Source organism: Hydractinia symbiolongicarpus, chromosome 9 (genome assembly GCF_029227915.1).
Source record: "Hydractinia symbiolongicarpus strain clone_291-10 chromosome 9, HSymV2.1, whole genome shotgun sequence".
Taxonomy (NCBI): Eukaryota; Metazoa; Cnidaria; class Hydrozoa; order Anthoathecata; family Hydractiniidae; genus Hydractinia; species Hydractinia symbiolongicarpus.
Genome location: NC_079883.1, coordinates 11,352,309 through 11,369,587, shown reverse-complemented (window position 1 = coordinate 11,369,587; position 17,279 = coordinate 11,352,309). Strand labels below are relative to the sequence as shown.

The 17,279-nt window shown below is 40.4% G+C and overlaps 12 non-coding genes across 12 annotated transcripts; 3 read left to right on the top strand and 9 right to left on the bottom strand.

The window, feature by feature from the left end:
• Positions 1 to 1,640: 1,640 nt before the first annotated feature.
• On the top strand, positions 1,641 to 1,759 carry LOC130658317 (5S ribosomal RNA). Its single transcript, XR_008985533.1, has one exon. It is a non-coding gene; the product is annotated as a 5S ribosomal RNA (ribosomal RNA).
• Positions 1,760 to 2,087: 328 nt separating this feature from the next.
• LOC130660270 (U1 spliceosomal RNA) lies at positions 2,088 to 2,252 on the bottom strand. The gene has a single exon (XR_008987471.1). It is a non-coding gene; the product is annotated as a U1 spliceosomal RNA (small nuclear RNA).
• A 185-nt stretch (positions 2,253 to 2,437) lies between these two features.
• On the bottom strand, positions 2,438 to 2,629 carry LOC130661316 (U2 spliceosomal RNA). Its single transcript, XR_008988509.1, has one exon. It is a non-coding gene; the product is annotated as a U2 spliceosomal RNA (small nuclear RNA).
• A 322-nt stretch (positions 2,630 to 2,951) lies between these two features.
• Trnar-acg (transfer RNA arginine (anticodon ACG)) lies at positions 2,952 to 3,024 on the bottom strand. The gene has a single exon. It is a non-coding gene; the product is annotated as a tRNA-Arg (tRNA).
• A 4,468-nt stretch (positions 3,025 to 7,492) lies between these two features.
• LOC130658316 (5S ribosomal RNA) lies at positions 7,493 to 7,611 on the top strand. Its single transcript, XR_008985532.1, has one exon. It is a non-coding gene; the product is annotated as a 5S ribosomal RNA (ribosomal RNA).
• Positions 7,612 to 7,939: 328 nt separating this feature from the next.
• On the bottom strand, positions 7,940 to 8,104 carry LOC130660269 (U1 spliceosomal RNA). Its single transcript, XR_008987469.1, has one exon. It is a non-coding gene; the product is annotated as a U1 spliceosomal RNA (small nuclear RNA).
• A 185-nt stretch (positions 8,105 to 8,289) lies between these two features.
• On the bottom strand, positions 8,290 to 8,481 carry LOC130661315 (U2 spliceosomal RNA). The gene has a single exon (XR_008988508.1). It is a non-coding gene; the product is annotated as a U2 spliceosomal RNA (small nuclear RNA).
• A 322-nt stretch (positions 8,482 to 8,803) lies between these two features.
• Trnar-acg (transfer RNA arginine (anticodon ACG)) lies at positions 8,804 to 8,876 on the bottom strand. Its single transcript has one exon. It is a non-coding gene; the product is annotated as a tRNA-Arg (tRNA).
• Positions 8,877 to 13,344: 4,468 nt separating this feature from the next.
• Positions 13,345 to 13,463, top strand: LOC130658315 (5S ribosomal RNA). The gene has a single exon (XR_008985531.1). It is a non-coding gene; the product is annotated as a 5S ribosomal RNA (ribosomal RNA).
• Positions 13,464 to 13,791: 328 nt separating this feature from the next.
• LOC130660268 (U1 spliceosomal RNA) lies at positions 13,792 to 13,956 on the bottom strand. Its single transcript, XR_008987468.1, has one exon. It is a non-coding gene; the product is annotated as a U1 spliceosomal RNA (small nuclear RNA).
• Positions 13,957 to 14,141: 185 nt separating this feature from the next.
• Positions 14,142 to 14,333, bottom strand: LOC130661314 (U2 spliceosomal RNA). The gene has a single exon (XR_008988507.1). It is a non-coding gene; the product is annotated as a U2 spliceosomal RNA (small nuclear RNA).
• Positions 14,334 to 14,655: 322 nt separating this feature from the next.
• Positions 14,656 to 14,728, bottom strand: Trnar-acg (transfer RNA arginine (anticodon ACG)). The gene has a single exon. It is a non-coding gene; the product is annotated as a tRNA-Arg (tRNA).
• Positions 14,729 to 17,279: the final 2,551 nt, after the last annotated feature.

Here is a 17,279-nt window from a genome sequence, read left to right as displayed (position 1 = left end):
TGTGTAAAGTCTTGTCACAGTTACATTTATTGCTATACGATACTATGTCATATATGACACAAAAAAAATTTAGAAATACTTTGTAGGGTTAATTTGCCTGGGAGTGTTTCCGTGAAAAGCTGGGTTAAGTTAAATGTAAGCAATAACATGGATCAATGTACTTGTCTTTTCTGCAAGTACAGCTAATAATACGTATGAAAAGTGAAGCTAATCCACACACACATGGGGAAGTATTTTAAATGTAGGCTAGTGTTCTTAAGCACATTATTTAGAAGTTTTATTAACTTCGGTTAACTTGTAGTGACGCCAAGTAAATGTTTTTTTAAAGATGTGTGGTCTTAAAAAAGACCGTTTGTGTTTGGTAGACGTTGGTTTACTTGCTGCTTGTGTATTTTGTGACGGCTTTTGTTCCTTCACTGACTGCGTGTTTTGCAAGTTCTCCAGGCAAGAGAAGACGTACTGCGGTTTGAATTTCACGAGAAGAGATGGTCGACTTTTTGTTTTGAAGAGCCAAACGCGAAGCTTCGGAAGCAATGCGCTCAAAGATGTCGTTGACAAATGAGTTCATGATGCTCATAGCTTTGCTTGAAACTCCGACATCTGGGTGAACTTGTTTCAAAACATTGTAGATGTAAATAGCATAACTTTCCTTTCTCTTTCTCTTGCGTTTCTTTTCACCAGTTCCACCAATCTTTCCTCCTTTTTTGCCGGCTCTTTTTTCACCTTTCTTGGCTACTTTAGGTGCCTGTTTTCCTCCTTTAGCTGCTGCGTCAGACATGGTTAAAAATTTTTGCTACTTAACTTGTAAATAAGCATTAAACTGCAAGTCAAAACTTTTTGTTTATAAGTAAAAAAATCGGATCGAATTCGATCCGAAAACGCCGATACGCAATTTAATTGGTTAAAAAAAAAATCTTTTGTTTAATACTTAATTATGATTGGTTAAAAAAACATGATTTCGATCCTATTTTTATGATGAAAAAACGAGTAAAGTTTATTTCGTTAACACTTACGTTAAATATTCGTACGTTTTTGTATTAACTTACAAATCAAATCGCAGTTATGTCTGGACGTGGAAAAGGTGGAAAAGCTAAGGCTAAAGCCAAGACAAGATCCTCAAGAGCTGGACTTCAATTTCCAGTCGGTAGAGTGCATAGATTCCTTCGTAGAGGGCACTATGCTAACCGAATTGGATCTGGAGCACCAGTTTACTTAGCAGCCGTCTTGGAATATTTATCTGCTGAGATATTGGAGTTGGCTGGTAACGCAGCAAGAGACAACAAAAAAGCTAGGATTATTCCAAGACATTTACAATTGGCTGTTCGTAATGATGAAGAATTAAACAAACTTTTGAGCGGTGTAACCATTGCAGCTGGTGGTGTTTTGCCAAACATTCAAGCTGTCTTACTCCCAAAGAAGAACGACAAAGGACAGAAGAAGTAAACCGCTACACTCAGAAAACAACGGCTATTTTTATAGCCACACATCTTTAAAAAAACATTGTTTTTTTCACAAAACTATAACCTTAAAGTCTAATAGATAATCCATGCATACGCCTTGTCCTAAGTAACTCAAAGAAATTAAATAAAAAAATTTGATCACAACGTCAAAATAAATTGCACGTATTTGCACCTACTAATGTCTACGGCCATACCACGATGAACACACCCGTTCTCGTCTGATCACGGAAGTTAAGCATCGTCGGGCCGGGATAGTACTTGGATGGGGGACCGCCTGGGAACTCCCGGTGTCGTAGGCTTTTCATTTTCATTTGCTGTGATATATTTCTTGTTATAACAATTAAGGAACGTGGCGGTTGTTGAAAGTGTTTCCTATGACATTTTCCTACGACATTTTCAGGTGATAGTACGAGAAAAAAGAGCTTTCAAATGCATACAAACTCGATCTATTGCCGATCATCCAATAACCCTGACGGAATGGCAAATAAAATAAAATTCCGCCGCCTTCCGAGGACTTATATCGCAATCACGTTTCGTAACAGCCAAGCGAGGTTTTACCTTAGCGTTTAAGTCACCACCGACATTTGGCCGCGCAACTTTTCTAAGCTCATTCATTTTGACTTAAGGAGGGGGCGAGCGCGGACGCAGGCCCCCACTACCAGAAATTGTACGGTCGAGTTACTGACGTTTGCAGTAATCGCAGAGGTCAGCCCAAGCGTAGTGCAATGCAAGAGCCTCACTCTGGAAGAAAACCCTCATTGATCAGTCTTTACTTCCCCGTCAGGTAAGTATGAGTTGGAACTGCACCGTAGCATGAGGGTACCCTTCAAAGTTTGTTAATGCTTGTGGCTTGAGTGTGTTATAAACTGCCGTGTCGCGGGGCATAGGCTGTATTCTCCCCCAGTGTACGCGTTTTGTTCCCGCCGTAGACTATGCAGAGTGCCGTCGGAAAGAGGACTGCTATTATTCTTTTATTGCTTATGTGGGCCGCCATCGGTAATAGTGCAACACCAAGGCAACCCGTGGTCACGGCGTGAATGAATCCACCTCCATGACCCAAGGCCAAAAATCAGATTAATATACTGACCATTCAGAGAATGGCCTACCAGATATTAAACTGATAAGAACAGATACTACACTTGATCTTAGCCATTAGGCCGAGAAGCGATAAAGAACAAGCGTTGCCATGATAGGCATCGTCCACACACCGTAACTGCTTGTGGAGCATGTCACGTTACTGTAAAGCTTACAACTGTCACCGCGTACGGATGGACGGCGACATAGTAAAAATCACGGCTGTTGATTTAGCCGTAGGATGGAGAGCGACTGTAGCGAGTGGATGGTAACTTACATGAATGCTAACAAAGGCGACGATACTAAGTGCGTGATATTACTTTCCAATATGTCTGCGTACATTCCGTTTATCAACGCATTACGCCAGAACGTGCGCGCGCGTTACACAGTAGACCATGCAGCCGAAATGCGACAGTGCGACCCTGCCAGGAGTCGAACCTGGAATCCCCTGATTCGTAGTCAGATGCCTTATCCATTGGGCCACAGGGCCATGCTTATGACTTCGCCCCATCGTCATTTTGGCTTGCGCATTCGTTTTACTTACGACAGAATTCTTCGTGTTTGTAGCCATGAAAGAAAGGGACTTCTGTGAGTGAATTTTTTTACTGTGGTCTAATAAAAAAGTCGAAACGCAGTGCCCAATATATGAATTGCTCCTAATAGCCGGAAACAGGCCGTGTCGATGATGTAGGCCGACATACGCAACGCAAACCAAAGAACGCTTTATGAAAATCCTAACACGAGCGCGGAAGAAGCCCAAATTAACAGACTAGATGTAATGCTGAAGACCTCAAACTCCAGCAGCTTCTCTTGCAGACTATTGCGTCGTACTACAAATAAAAATTAACATGCTTTCGCATAGTCGCGGCACCCAAAACGGACATTATACGATGTACAGAAACACACATTTCTGTTTTCGCGCCAAATCAATTCCCGGGAGTGGTACTTTTACGTCCGCATACTTCGCACCGTCTTAAATTATATCTCATTTACACGGTAATGTTTAGTATACTTCTACTGTGATAACAAGCATCGTTTATCGTTGGATTGTTGTAAGAAAACATTAAAAATGAGTGAAGCAGCTTCTCCAAAGAAAATCGCACCCAAGAAGAAACCTGCTGCAAAGAAGACAGCTGATCACCCTAAATATGTGGACATGATCAAGGCTGCTATCGCTACCCTAAAGGAACGCGGTGGTTCATCTCGCCAAGCTATTACAAAATATATTCATGCAAATTACAAAGTTGCTGAAAACTCAGATCATCATCTGAAAATGGCTCTTAAACGAGGAGTAACATCAGGCGATTTGATTCAAACTAAAGGCACTGGTGCTTCTGGATCATTCAAGCTAGGTCAGGTAAAAAAAGAAAAACCTAAGAAAAAGGCCGCAGCAAAAAAGCCAACGGCAAAGAAGCCTACTGCAAAGAAAAGTACACCAAAAAAGAAGCCAGCAAAGAAGAGCACGCCAAAGAAAGCAGCAAAGAAGCCTGCCACAAAGAAAGCCTCGGCTAAGAAACCAGCAGCTAAGAAACCCACAAAGAAGCCTGTTGCTAAAAAACCTGCAGCAAAGAAGGTCAAAAAGACTCCCAAAAAGGCAGCAAAGAAGACCGCAAAAAAATAATTTGTGTGTATCTGGCTATTACATTAACAAACGGCTATTTTTATAGCCACACATTTACAAAAAAACATTATCTTGGTACAAAGTTAAACTTGTTTAAGTCACTTAAACAGTTAAAAAAGAGTAAATTTAAGATTAGATTCCCTAAGTTTAAGTATTTTCGTTTTTAAATTTCTTATTTTCTTGCTTTTACTTTTCTTGCCCTTCATATTTTTAACATTGTCAAACTTTATGTAGCATAAAATTTTTATGTAGCATAAAATTTAAACAGAAAGCAGGACAAAGTTTGATATAAAAAGCTAGCCGTAATATTTTTTATGGATGTGTGGCTATAAAAATAGCCGTTTTTTGTTTGGTAAGATGCTTAGGCACGTTCCCCACGAATTCTTCTTGCCAACTGGATGTCTTTAGGCATGATTGTAACTCGTTTTGCGTGAATGGCACACAAGTTAGTATCCTCGAACAAGCCAACAAGGTACGCTTCAGAAGCCTCTTGCAGAGCCATAACGGCTGTGCTCTGGAATCGCAGATCTGTTTTGAAGTCCTGAGCAATTTCTCGCACAAGACGCTGGAAAGGCAACTTGCGGATCAAGAGCTCGGTTGACTTCTGGTATCTTCTGATTTCTCTGAGAGCAACTGTACCAGGTCTGTAACGATGTGGTTTTTTCACTCCTCCAGTAGCTGGTGCGCTTTTCCTCGCAGCTTTAGTGGCGAGTTGTTTTCGTGGAGCCTTTCCTCCAGTAGATTTACGTGCAGTTTGCTTTGTACGAGCCATATTTTAAGAAGTCGATGTAGTACGGATACACAAGACGGTCTAAAATGCACTATCGCGCCAAAGTTTTATTTCTCATATTGATTGACAGCTAAGGTTCAAAACAAACCATTTGATTGGTGCTAAGAAAGTAATTTCTGATTGGCTGCATAATGACATTACGCTCATTACTTTAACATTTTTATAAAATCTGTGTTTTTTGGCTACGGGAAAACGGCTGTATCTTCTGATACACAAAAGCTTTTGACTTTTTTTTTTTTTAGTAAGTAGCAGAAGGTTTGGCGAATTCCAACGATGCCAAATTTATTGCCTTACTGAAACATTAAGACCACGAATTTTTAAAAAAACTACAGTTTTACTTAAAAAAATGTACAAAATGTTCGGAACATTTTGTAATGACGCAACTCTATTGGTTAATTAGGGTGTTTCCACGAGCAGTAGGTAATTTTATGGCCTCTTTTTAAAGCTGTCTGAATTCTGTTAACTCAAACGTTGTTTTTGTACTCGTTCTGTACGCAACTATATCAATATGTCTGGACGCGGAAAAGGAGGTAAAGGATTGGGAAAAGGAGGTGCTAAACGTCACCGAAAAATTCTTCGTGATAACATTCAGGGAATCACAAAACCTGCTATTCGGCGTCTTGCTCGACGAGGTGGTGTCAAACGTATCTCTGGCCTTATCTATGAGGAAACCAGAGGTGTACTGAAGGTTTTCTTAGAGAATGTTATTCGTGATGCTGTAACCTACACAGAGCACGCTAAACGCAAGACCGTTACCGCTATGGATGTTGTTTATGCCTTAAAACGTCAAGGAAGAACTCTTTACGGATTCGGAGGTTAAGCGTTGTCATTGCTCAACAAAAACGGCTATTTTTATAGCCACAAATCTTTTAAAACATTACTTTGTGCACGCTTCCAAATTACACAATGTGTAAAGTCTTGTCACAGTTACATTTATTGCTATACGATACTATGTCATATATGACACAAAAAAAATTTAGAAATACTTTGTAGGGTTAATTTGCCTGGGAGTGTTTCCGTGAAAAGCTGGGTTAAGTTAAATGTAAGCAATAACATGGATCAATGTACTTGTCTTTTCTGCAAGTACAGCTAATAATACGTATGAAAAGTGAAGCTAATCCACACACACATGGGGAAGTATTTTAAATGTAGGCTAGTGTTCTTAAGCACATTATTTAGAAGTTTTATTAACTTCGGTTAACTTGTAGTGACGCCAAGTAAATGTTTTTTTAAAGATGTGTGGTCTTAAAAAAGACCGTTTGTGTTTGGTAGACGTTGGTTTACTTGCTGCTTGTGTATTTTGTGACGGCTTTTGTTCCTTCACTGACTGCGTGTTTTGCAAGTTCTCCAGGCAAGAGAAGACGTACTGCGGTTTGAATTTCACGAGAAGAGATGGTCGACTTTTTGTTTTGAAGAGCCAAACGCGAAGCTTCGGAAGCAATGCGCTCAAAGATGTCGTTGACAAATGAGTTCATGATGCTCATAGCTTTGCTTGAAACTCCGACATCTGGGTGAACTTGTTTCAAAACATTGTAGATGTAAATAGCATAACTTTCCTTTCTCTTTCTCTTGCGTTTCTTTTCACCAGTTCCACCAATCTTTCCTCCTTTTTTGCCGGCTCTTTTTTCACCTTTCTTGGCTACTTTAGGTGCCTGTTTTCCTCCTTTAGCTGCTGCGTCAGACATGGTTAAAAATTTTTGCTACTTAACTTGTAAATAAGCATTAAACTGCAAGTCAAAACTTTTTGTTTATAAGTAAAAAAATCGGATCGAATTCGATCCGAAAACGCCGATACGCAATTTAATTGGTTAAAAAAAAAATCTTTTGTTTAATACTTAATTATGATTGGTTAAAAAAACATGATTTCGATCCTATTTTTATGATGAAAAAACGAGTAAAGTTTATTTCGTTAACACTTACGTTAAATATTCGTACGTTTTTGTATTAACTTACAAATCAAATCGCAGTTATGTCTGGACGTGGAAAAGGTGGAAAAGCTAAGGCTAAAGCCAAGACAAGATCCTCAAGAGCTGGACTTCAATTTCCAGTCGGTAGAGTGCATAGATTCCTTCGTAGAGGGCACTATGCTAACCGAATTGGATCTGGAGCACCAGTTTACTTAGCAGCCGTCTTGGAATATTTATCTGCTGAGATATTGGAGTTGGCTGGTAACGCAGCAAGAGACAACAAAAAAGCTAGGATTATTCCAAGACATTTACAATTGGCTGTTCGTAATGATGAAGAATTAAACAAACTTTTGAGCGGTGTAACCATTGCAGCTGGTGGTGTTTTGCCAAACATTCAAGCTGTCTTACTCCCAAAGAAGAACGACAAAGGACAGAAGAAGTAAACCGCTACACTCAGAAAACAACGGCTATTTTTATAGCCACACATCTTTAAAAAAACATTGTTTTTTTCACAAAACTATAACCTTAAAGTCTAATAGATAATCCATGCATACGCCTTGTCCTAAGTAACTCAAAGAAATTAAATAAAAAAATTTGATCACAACGTCAAAATAAATTGCACGTATTTGCACCTACTAATGTCTACGGCCATACCACGATGAACACACCCGTTCTCGTCTGATCACGGAAGTTAAGCATCGTCGGGCCGGGATAGTACTTGGATGGGGGACCGCCTGGGAACTCCCGGTGTCGTAGGCTTTTCATTTTCATTTGCTGTGATATATTTCTTGTTATAACAATTAAGGAACGTGGCGGTTGTTGAAAGTGTTTCCTATGACATTTTCCTACGACATTTTCAGGTGATAGTACGAGAAAAAAGAGCTTTCAAATGCATACAAACTCGATCTATTGCCGATCATCCAATAACCCTGACGGAATGGCAAATAAAATAAAATTCCGCCGCCTTCCGAGGACTTATATCGCAATCACGTTTCGTAACAGCCAAGCGAGGTTTTACCTTAGCGTTTAAGTCACCACCGACATTTGGCCGCGCAACTTTTCTAAGCTCATTCATTTTGACTTAAGGAGGGGGCGAGCGCGGACGCAGGCCCCCACTACCAGAAATTGTACGGTCGAGTTACTGACGTTTGCAGTAATCGCAGAGGTCAGCCCAAGCGTAGTGCAATGCAAGAGCCTCACTCTGGAAGAAAACCCTCATTGATCAGTCTTTACTTCCCCGTCAGGTAAGTATGAGTTGGAACTGCACCGTAGCATGAGGGTACCCTTCAAAGTTTGTTAATGCTTGTGGCTTGAGTGTGTTATAAACTGCCGTGTCGCGGGGCATAGGCTGTATTCTCCCCCAGTGTACGCGTTTTGTTCCCGCCGTAGACTATGCAGAGTGCCGTCGGAAAGAGGACTGCTATTATTCTTTTATTGCTTATGTGGGCCGCCATCGGTAATAGTGCAACACCAAGGCAACCCGTGGTCACGGCGTGAATGAATCCACCTCCATGACCCAAGGCCAAAAATCAGATTAATATACTGACCATTCAGAGAATGGCCTACCAGATATTAAACTGATAAGAACAGATACTACACTTGATCTTAGCCATTAGGCCGAGAAGCGATAAAGAACAAGCGTTGCCATGATAGGCATCGTCCACACACCGTAACTGCTTGTGGAGCATGTCACGTTACTGTAAAGCTTACAACTGTCACCGCGTACGGATGGACGGCGACATAGTAAAAATCACGGCTGTTGATTTAGCCGTAGGATGGAGAGCGACTGTAGCGAGTGGATGGTAACTTACATGAATGCTAACAAAGGCGACGATACTAAGTGCGTGATATTACTTTCCAATATGTCTGCGTACATTCCGTTTATCAACGCATTACGCCAGAACGTGCGCGCGCGTTACACAGTAGACCATGCAGCCGAAATGCGACAGTGCGACCCTGCCAGGAGTCGAACCTGGAATCCCCTGATTCGTAGTCAGATGCCTTATCCATTGGGCCACAGGGCCATGCTTATGACTTCGCCCCATCGTCATTTTGGCTTGCGCATTCGTTTTACTTACGACAGAATTCTTCGTGTTTGTAGCCATGAAAGAAAGGGACTTCTGTGAGTGAATTTTTTTACTGTGGTCTAATAAAAAAGTCGAAACGCAGTGCCCAATATATGAATTGCTCCTAATAGCCGGAAACAGGCCGTGTCGATGATGTAGGCCGACATACGCAACGCAAACCAAAGAACGCTTTATGAAAATCCTAACACGAGCGCGGAAGAAGCCCAAATTAACAGACTAGATGTAATGCTGAAGACCTCAAACTCCAGCAGCTTCTCTTGCAGACTATTGCGTCGTACTACAAATAAAAATTAACATGCTTTCGCATAGTCGCGGCACCCAAAACGGACATTATACGATGTACAGAAACACACATTTCTGTTTTCGCGCCAAATCAATTCCCGGGAGTGGTACTTTTACGTCCGCATACTTCGCACCGTCTTAAATTATATCTCATTTACACGGTAATGTTTAGTATACTTCTACTGTGATAACAAGCATCGTTTATCGTTGGATTGTTGTAAGAAAACATTAAAAATGAGTGAAGCAGCTTCTCCAAAGAAAATCGCACCCAAGAAGAAACCTGCTGCAAAGAAGACAGCTGATCACCCTAAATATGTGGACATGATCAAGGCTGCTATCGCTACCCTAAAGGAACGCGGTGGTTCATCTCGCCAAGCTATTACAAAATATATTCATGCAAATTACAAAGTTGCTGAAAACTCAGATCATCATCTGAAAATGGCTCTTAAACGAGGAGTAACATCAGGCGATTTGATTCAAACTAAAGGCACTGGTGCTTCTGGATCATTCAAGCTAGGTCAGGTAAAAAAAGAAAAACCTAAGAAAAAGGCCGCAGCAAAAAAGCCAACGGCAAAGAAGCCTACTGCAAAGAAAAGTACACCAAAAAAGAAGCCAGCAAAGAAGAGCACGCCAAAGAAAGCAGCAAAGAAGCCTGCCACAAAGAAAGCCTCGGCTAAGAAACCAGCAGCTAAGAAACCCACAAAGAAGCCTGTTGCTAAAAAACCTGCAGCAAAGAAGGTCAAAAAGACTCCCAAAAAGGCAGCAAAGAAGACCGCAAAAAAATAATTTGTGTGTATCTGGCTATTACATTAACAAACGGCTATTTTTATAGCCACACATTTACAAAAAAACATTATCTTGGTACAAAGTTAAACTTGTTTAAGTCACTTAAACAGTTAAAAAAGAGTAAATTTAAGATTAGATTCCCTAAGTTTAAGTATTTTCGTTTTTAAATTTCTTATTTTCTTGCTTTTACTTTTCTTGCCCTTCATATTTTTAACATTGTCAAACTTTATGTAGCATAAAATTTTTATGTAGCATAAAATTTAAACAGAAAGCAGGACAAAGTTTGATATAAAAAGCTAGCCGTAATATTTTTTATGGATGTGTGGCTATAAAAATAGCCGTTTTTTGTTTGGTAAGATGCTTAGGCACGTTCCCCACGAATTCTTCTTGCCAACTGGATGTCTTTAGGCATGATTGTAACTCGTTTTGCGTGAATGGCACACAAGTTAGTATCCTCGAACAAGCCAACAAGGTACGCTTCAGAAGCCTCTTGCAGAGCCATAACGGCTGTGCTCTGGAATCGCAGATCTGTTTTGAAGTCCTGAGCAATTTCTCGCACAAGACGCTGGAAAGGCAACTTGCGGATCAAGAGCTCGGTTGACTTCTGGTATCTTCTGATTTCTCTGAGAGCAACTGTACCAGGTCTGTAACGATGTGGTTTTTTCACTCCTCCAGTAGCTGGTGCGCTTTTCCTCGCAGCTTTAGTGGCGAGTTGTTTTCGTGGAGCCTTTCCTCCAGTAGATTTACGTGCAGTTTGCTTTGTACGAGCCATATTTTAAGAAGTCGATGTAGTACGGATACACAAGACGGTCTAAAATGCACTATCGCGCCAAAGTTTTATTTCTCATATTGATTGACAGCTAAGGTTCAAAACAAACCATTTGATTGGTGCTAAGAAAGTAATTTCTGATTGGCTGCATAATGACATTACGCTCATTACTTTAACATTTTTATAAAATCTGTGTTTTTTGGCTACGGGAAAACGGCTGTATCTTCTGATACACAAAAGCTTTTGACTTTTTTTTTTTTTAGTAAGTAGCAGAAGGTTTGGCGAATTCCAACGATGCCAAATTTATTGCCTTACTGAAACATTAAGACCACGAATTTTTAAAAAAACTACAGTTTTACTTAAAAAAATGTACAAAATGTTCGGAACATTTTGTAATGACGCAACTCTATTGGTTAATTAGGGTGTTTCCACGAGCAGTAGGTAATTTTATGGCCTCTTTTTAAAGCTGTCTGAATTCTGTTAACTCAAACGTTGTTTTTGTACTCGTTCTGTACGCAACTATATCAATATGTCTGGACGCGGAAAAGGAGGTAAAGGATTGGGAAAAGGAGGTGCTAAACGTCACCGAAAAATTCTTCGTGATAACATTCAGGGAATCACAAAACCTGCTATTCGGCGTCTTGCTCGACGAGGTGGTGTCAAACGTATCTCTGGCCTTATCTATGAGGAAACCAGAGGTGTACTGAAGGTTTTCTTAGAGAATGTTATTCGTGATGCTGTAACCTACACAGAGCACGCTAAACGCAAGACCGTTACCGCTATGGATGTTGTTTATGCCTTAAAACGTCAAGGAAGAACTCTTTACGGATTCGGAGGTTAAGCGTTGTCATTGCTCAACAAAAACGGCTATTTTTATAGCCACAAATCTTTTAAAACATTACTTTGTGCACGCTTCCAAATTACACAATGTGTAAAGTCTTGTCACAGTTACATTTATTGCTATACGATACTATGTCATATATGACACAAAAAAAATTTAGAAATACTTTGTAGGGTTAATTTGCCTGGGAGTGTTTCCGTGAAAAGCTGGGTTAAGTTAAATGTAAGCAATAACATGGATCAATGTACTTGTCTTTTCTGCAAGTACAGCTAATAATACGTATGAAAAGTGAAGCTAATCCACACACACATGGGGAAGTATTTTAAATGTAGGCTAGTGTTCTTAAGCACATTATTTAGAAGTTTTATTAACTTCGGTTAACTTGTAGTGACGCCAAGTAAATGTTTTTTTAAAGATGTGTGGTCTTAAAAAAGACCGTTTGTGTTTGGTAGACGTTGGTTTACTTGCTGCTTGTGTATTTTGTGACGGCTTTTGTTCCTTCACTGACTGCGTGTTTTGCAAGTTCTCCAGGCAAGAGAAGACGTACTGCGGTTTGAATTTCACGAGAAGAGATGGTCGACTTTTTGTTTTGAAGAGCCAAACGCGAAGCTTCGGAAGCAATGCGCTCAAAGATGTCGTTGACAAATGAGTTCATGATGCTCATAGCTTTGCTTGAAACTCCGACATCTGGGTGAACTTGTTTCAAAACATTGTAGATGTAAATAGCATAACTTTCCTTTCTCTTTCTCTTGCGTTTCTTTTCACCAGTTCCACCAATCTTTCCTCCTTTTTTGCCGGCTCTTTTTTCACCTTTCTTGGCTACTTTAGGTGCCTGTTTTCCTCCTTTAGCTGCTGCGTCAGACATGGTTAAAAATTTTTGCTACTTAACTTGTAAATAAGCATTAAACTGCAAGTCAAAACTTTTTGTTTATAAGTAAAAAAATCGGATCGAATTCGATCCGAAAACGCCGATACGCAATTTAATTGGTTAAAAAAAAAATCTTTTGTTTAATACTTAATTATGATTGGTTAAAAAAACATGATTTCGATCCTATTTTTATGATGAAAAAACGAGTAAAGTTTATTTCGTTAACACTTACGTTAAATATTCGTACGTTTTTGTATTAACTTACAAATCAAATCGCAGTTATGTCTGGACGTGGAAAAGGTGGAAAAGCTAAGGCTAAAGCCAAGACAAGATCCTCAAGAGCTGGACTTCAATTTCCAGTCGGTAGAGTGCATAGATTCCTTCGTAGAGGGCACTATGCTAACCGAATTGGATCTGGAGCACCAGTTTACTTAGCAGCCGTCTTGGAATATTTATCTGCTGAGATATTGGAGTTGGCTGGTAACGCAGCAAGAGACAACAAAAAAGCTAGGATTATTCCAAGACATTTACAATTGGCTGTTCGTAATGATGAAGAATTAAACAAACTTTTGAGCGGTGTAACCATTGCAGCTGGTGGTGTTTTGCCAAACATTCAAGCTGTCTTACTCCCAAAGAAGAACGACAAAGGACAGAAGAAGTAAACCGCTACACTCAGAAAACAACGGCTATTTTTATAGCCACACATCTTTAAAAAAACATTGTTTTTTTCACAAAACTATAACCTTAAAGTCTAATAGATAATCCATGCATACGCCTTGTCCTAAGTAACTCAAAGAAATTAAATAAAAAAATTTGATCACAACGTCAAAATAAATTGCACGTATTTGCACCTACTAATGTCTACGGCCATACCACGATGAACACACCCGTTCTCGTCTGATCACGGAAGTTAAGCATCGTCGGGCCGGGATAGTACTTGGATGGGGGACCGCCTGGGAACTCCCGGTGTCGTAGGCTTTTCATTTTCATTTGCTGTGATATATTTCTTGTTATAACAATTAAGGAACGTGGCGGTTGTTGAAAGTGTTTCCTATGACATTTTCCTACGACATTTTCAGGTGATAGTACGAGAAAAAAGAGCTTTCAAATGCATACAAACTCGATCTATTGCCGATCATCCAATAACCCTGACGGAATGGCAAATAAAATAAAATTCCGCCGCCTTCCGAGGACTTATATCGCAATCACGTTTCGTAACAGCCAAGCGAGGTTTTACCTTAGCGTTTAAGTCACCACCGACATTTGGCCGCGCAACTTTTCTAAGCTCATTCATTTTGACTTAAGGAGGGGGCGAGCGCGGACGCAGGCCCCCACTACCAGAAATTGTACGGTCGAGTTACTGACGTTTGCAGTAATCGCAGAGGTCAGCCCAAGCGTAGTGCAATGCAAGAGCCTCACTCTGGAAGAAAACCCTCATTGATCAGTCTTTACTTCCCCGTCAGGTAAGTATGAGTTGGAACTGCACCGTAGCATGAGGGTACCCTTCAAAGTTTGTTAATGCTTGTGGCTTGAGTGTGTTATAAACTGCCGTGTCGCGGGGCATAGGCTGTATTCTCCCCCAGTGTACGCGTTTTGTTCCCGCCGTAGACTATGCAGAGTGCCGTCGGAAAGAGGACTGCTATTATTCTTTTATTGCTTATGTGGGCCGCCATCGGTAATAGTGCAACACCAAGGCAACCCGTGGTCACGGCGTGAATGAATCCACCTCCATGACCCAAGGCCAAAAATCAGATTAATATACTGACCATTCAGAGAATGGCCTACCAGATATTAAACTGATAAGAACAGATACTACACTTGATCTTAGCCATTAGGCCGAGAAGCGATAAAGAACAAGCGTTGCCATGATAGGCATCGTCCACACACCGTAACTGCTTGTGGAGCATGTCACGTTACTGTAAAGCTTACAACTGTCACCGCGTACGGATGGACGGCGACATAGTAAAAATCACGGCTGTTGATTTAGCCGTAGGATGGAGAGCGACTGTAGCGAGTGGATGGTAACTTACATGAATGCTAACAAAGGCGACGATACTAAGTGCGTGATATTACTTTCCAATATGTCTGCGTACATTCCGTTTATCAACGCATTACGCCAGAACGTGCGCGCGCGTTACACAGTAGACCATGCAGCCGAAATGCGACAGTGCGACCCTGCCAGGAGTCGAACCTGGAATCCCCTGATTCGTAGTCAGATGCCTTATCCATTGGGCCACAGGGCCATGCTTATGACTTCGCCCCATCGTCATTTTGGCTTGCGCATTCGTTTTACTTACGACAGAATTCTTCGTGTTTGTAGCCATGAAAGAAAGGGACTTCTGTGAGTGAATTTTTTTACTGTGGTCTAATAAAAAAGTCGAAACGCAGTGCCCAATATATGAATTGCTCCTAATAGCCGGAAACAGGCCGTGTCGATGATGTAGGCCGACATACGCAACGCAAACCAAAGAACGCTTTATGAAAATCCTAACACGAGCGCGGAAGAAGCCCAAATTAACAGACTAGATGTAATGCTGAAGACCTCAAACTCCAGCAGCTTCTCTTGCAGACTATTGCGTCGTACTACAAATAAAAATTAACATGCTTTCGCATAGTCGCGGCACCCAAAACGGACATTATACGATGTACAGAAACACACATTTCTGTTTTCGCGCCAAATCAATTCCCGGGAGTGGTACTTTTACGTCCGCATACTTCGCACCGTCTTAAATTATATCTCATTTACACGGTAATGTTTAGTATACTTCTACTGTGATAACAAGCATCGTTTATCGTTGGATTGTTGTAAGAAAACATTAAAAATGAGTGAAGCAGCTTCTCCAAAGAAAATCGCACCCAAGAAGAAACCTGCTGCAAAGAAGACAGCTGATCACCCTAAATATGTGGACATGATCAAGGCTGCTATCGCTACCCTAAAGGAACGCGGTGGTTCATCTCGCCAAGCTATTACAAAATATATTCATGCAAATTACAAAGTTGCTGAAAACTCAGATCATCATCTGAAAATGGCTCTTAAACGAGGAGTAACATCAGGCGATTTGATTCAAACTAAAGGCACTGGTGCTTCTGGATCATTCAAGCTAGGTCAGGTAAAAAAAGAAAAACCTAAGAAAAAGGCCGCAGCAAAAAAGCCAACGGCAAAGAAGCCTACTGCAAAGAAAAGTACACCAAAAAAGAAGCCAGCAAAGAAGAGCACGCCAAAGAAAGCAGCAAAGAAGCCTGCCACAAAGAAAGCCTCGGCTAAGAAACCAGCAGCTAAGAAACCCACAAAGAAGCCTGTTGCTAAAAAACCTGCAGCAAAGAAGGTCAAAAAGACTCCCAAAAAGGCAGCAAAGAAGACCGCAAAAAAATAATTTGTGTGTATCTGGCTATTACATTAACAAACGGCTATTTTTATAGCCACACATTTACAAAAAAACATTATCTTGGTACAAAGTTAAACTTGTTTAAGTCACTTAAACAGTTAAAAAAGAGTAAATTTAAGATTAGATTCCCTAAGTTTAAGTATTTTCGTTTTTAAATTTCTTATTTTCTTGCTTTTACTTTTCTTGCCCTTCATATTTTTAACATTGTCAAACTTTATGTAGCATAAAATTTTTATGTAGCATAAAATTTAAACAGAAAGCAGGACAAAGTTTGATATAAAAAGCTAGCCGTAATATTTTTTATGGATGTGTGGCTATAAAAATAGCCGTTTTTTGTTTGGTAAGATGCTTAGGCACGTTCCCCACGAATTCTTCTTGCCAACTGGATGTCTTTAGGCATGATTGTAACTCGTTTTGCGTGAATGGCACACAAGTTAGTATCCTCGAACAAGCCAACAAGGTACGCTTCAGAAGCCTCTTGCAGAGCCATAACGGCTGTGCTCTGGAATCGCAGATCTGTTTTGAAGTCCTGAGCAATTTCTCGCACAAGACGCTGGAAAGGCAACTTGCGGATCAAGAGCTCGGTTGACTTCTGGTATCTTCTGATTTCTCTGAGAGCAACTGTACCAGGTCTGTAACGATGTGGTTTTTTCACTCCTCCAGTAGCTGGTGCGCTTTTCCTCGCAGCTTTAGTGGCGAGTTGTTTTCGTGGAGCCTTTCCTCCAGTAGATTTACGTGCAGTTTGCTTTGTACGAGCCATATTTTAAGAAGTCGATGTAGTACGGATACACAAGACGGTCTAAAATGCACTATCGCGCCAAAGTTTTATTTCTCATATTGATTGACAGCTAAGGTTCAAAACAAACCATTTGATTGGTGCTAAGAAAGTAATTTCTGATTGGCTGCATAATGACATTACGCTCATTACTTTAACATTTTTATAAAATCTGTGTTTTTTGGCTACGGGAAAACGGCTGTATCTTCTGATACACAAAAGCTTTTGACTTTTTTTTTTTTTAGTAAGTAGCAGAAGGTTTGGCGAATTCCAACGATGCCAAATTTATTGCCTTACTGAAACATTAAGACCACGAATTTTTAAAAAAACTACAGTTTTACTTAAAAAAATGTACAAAATGTTCGGAACATTTTGTAATGACGCAACTCTATTGGTTAATTAGGGTGTTTCCACGAGCAGTAGGTAATTTTATGGCCATCTTTTTAAAGCTGTCTGAATTCTGTTAACTCAAACGTTGTTTTTGTACTCGTTCTGTACGCAACTATATCAATATGTCTGGACGCGGAAAAGGAGGTAAAGGATTGGGAAAAGGAGGTGCTAAACGTCACCGAAAAATTCTTCGTGATAACATTCAGGGAATCACAAAACCTGCTATTCGGCGTCTTGCTCGAC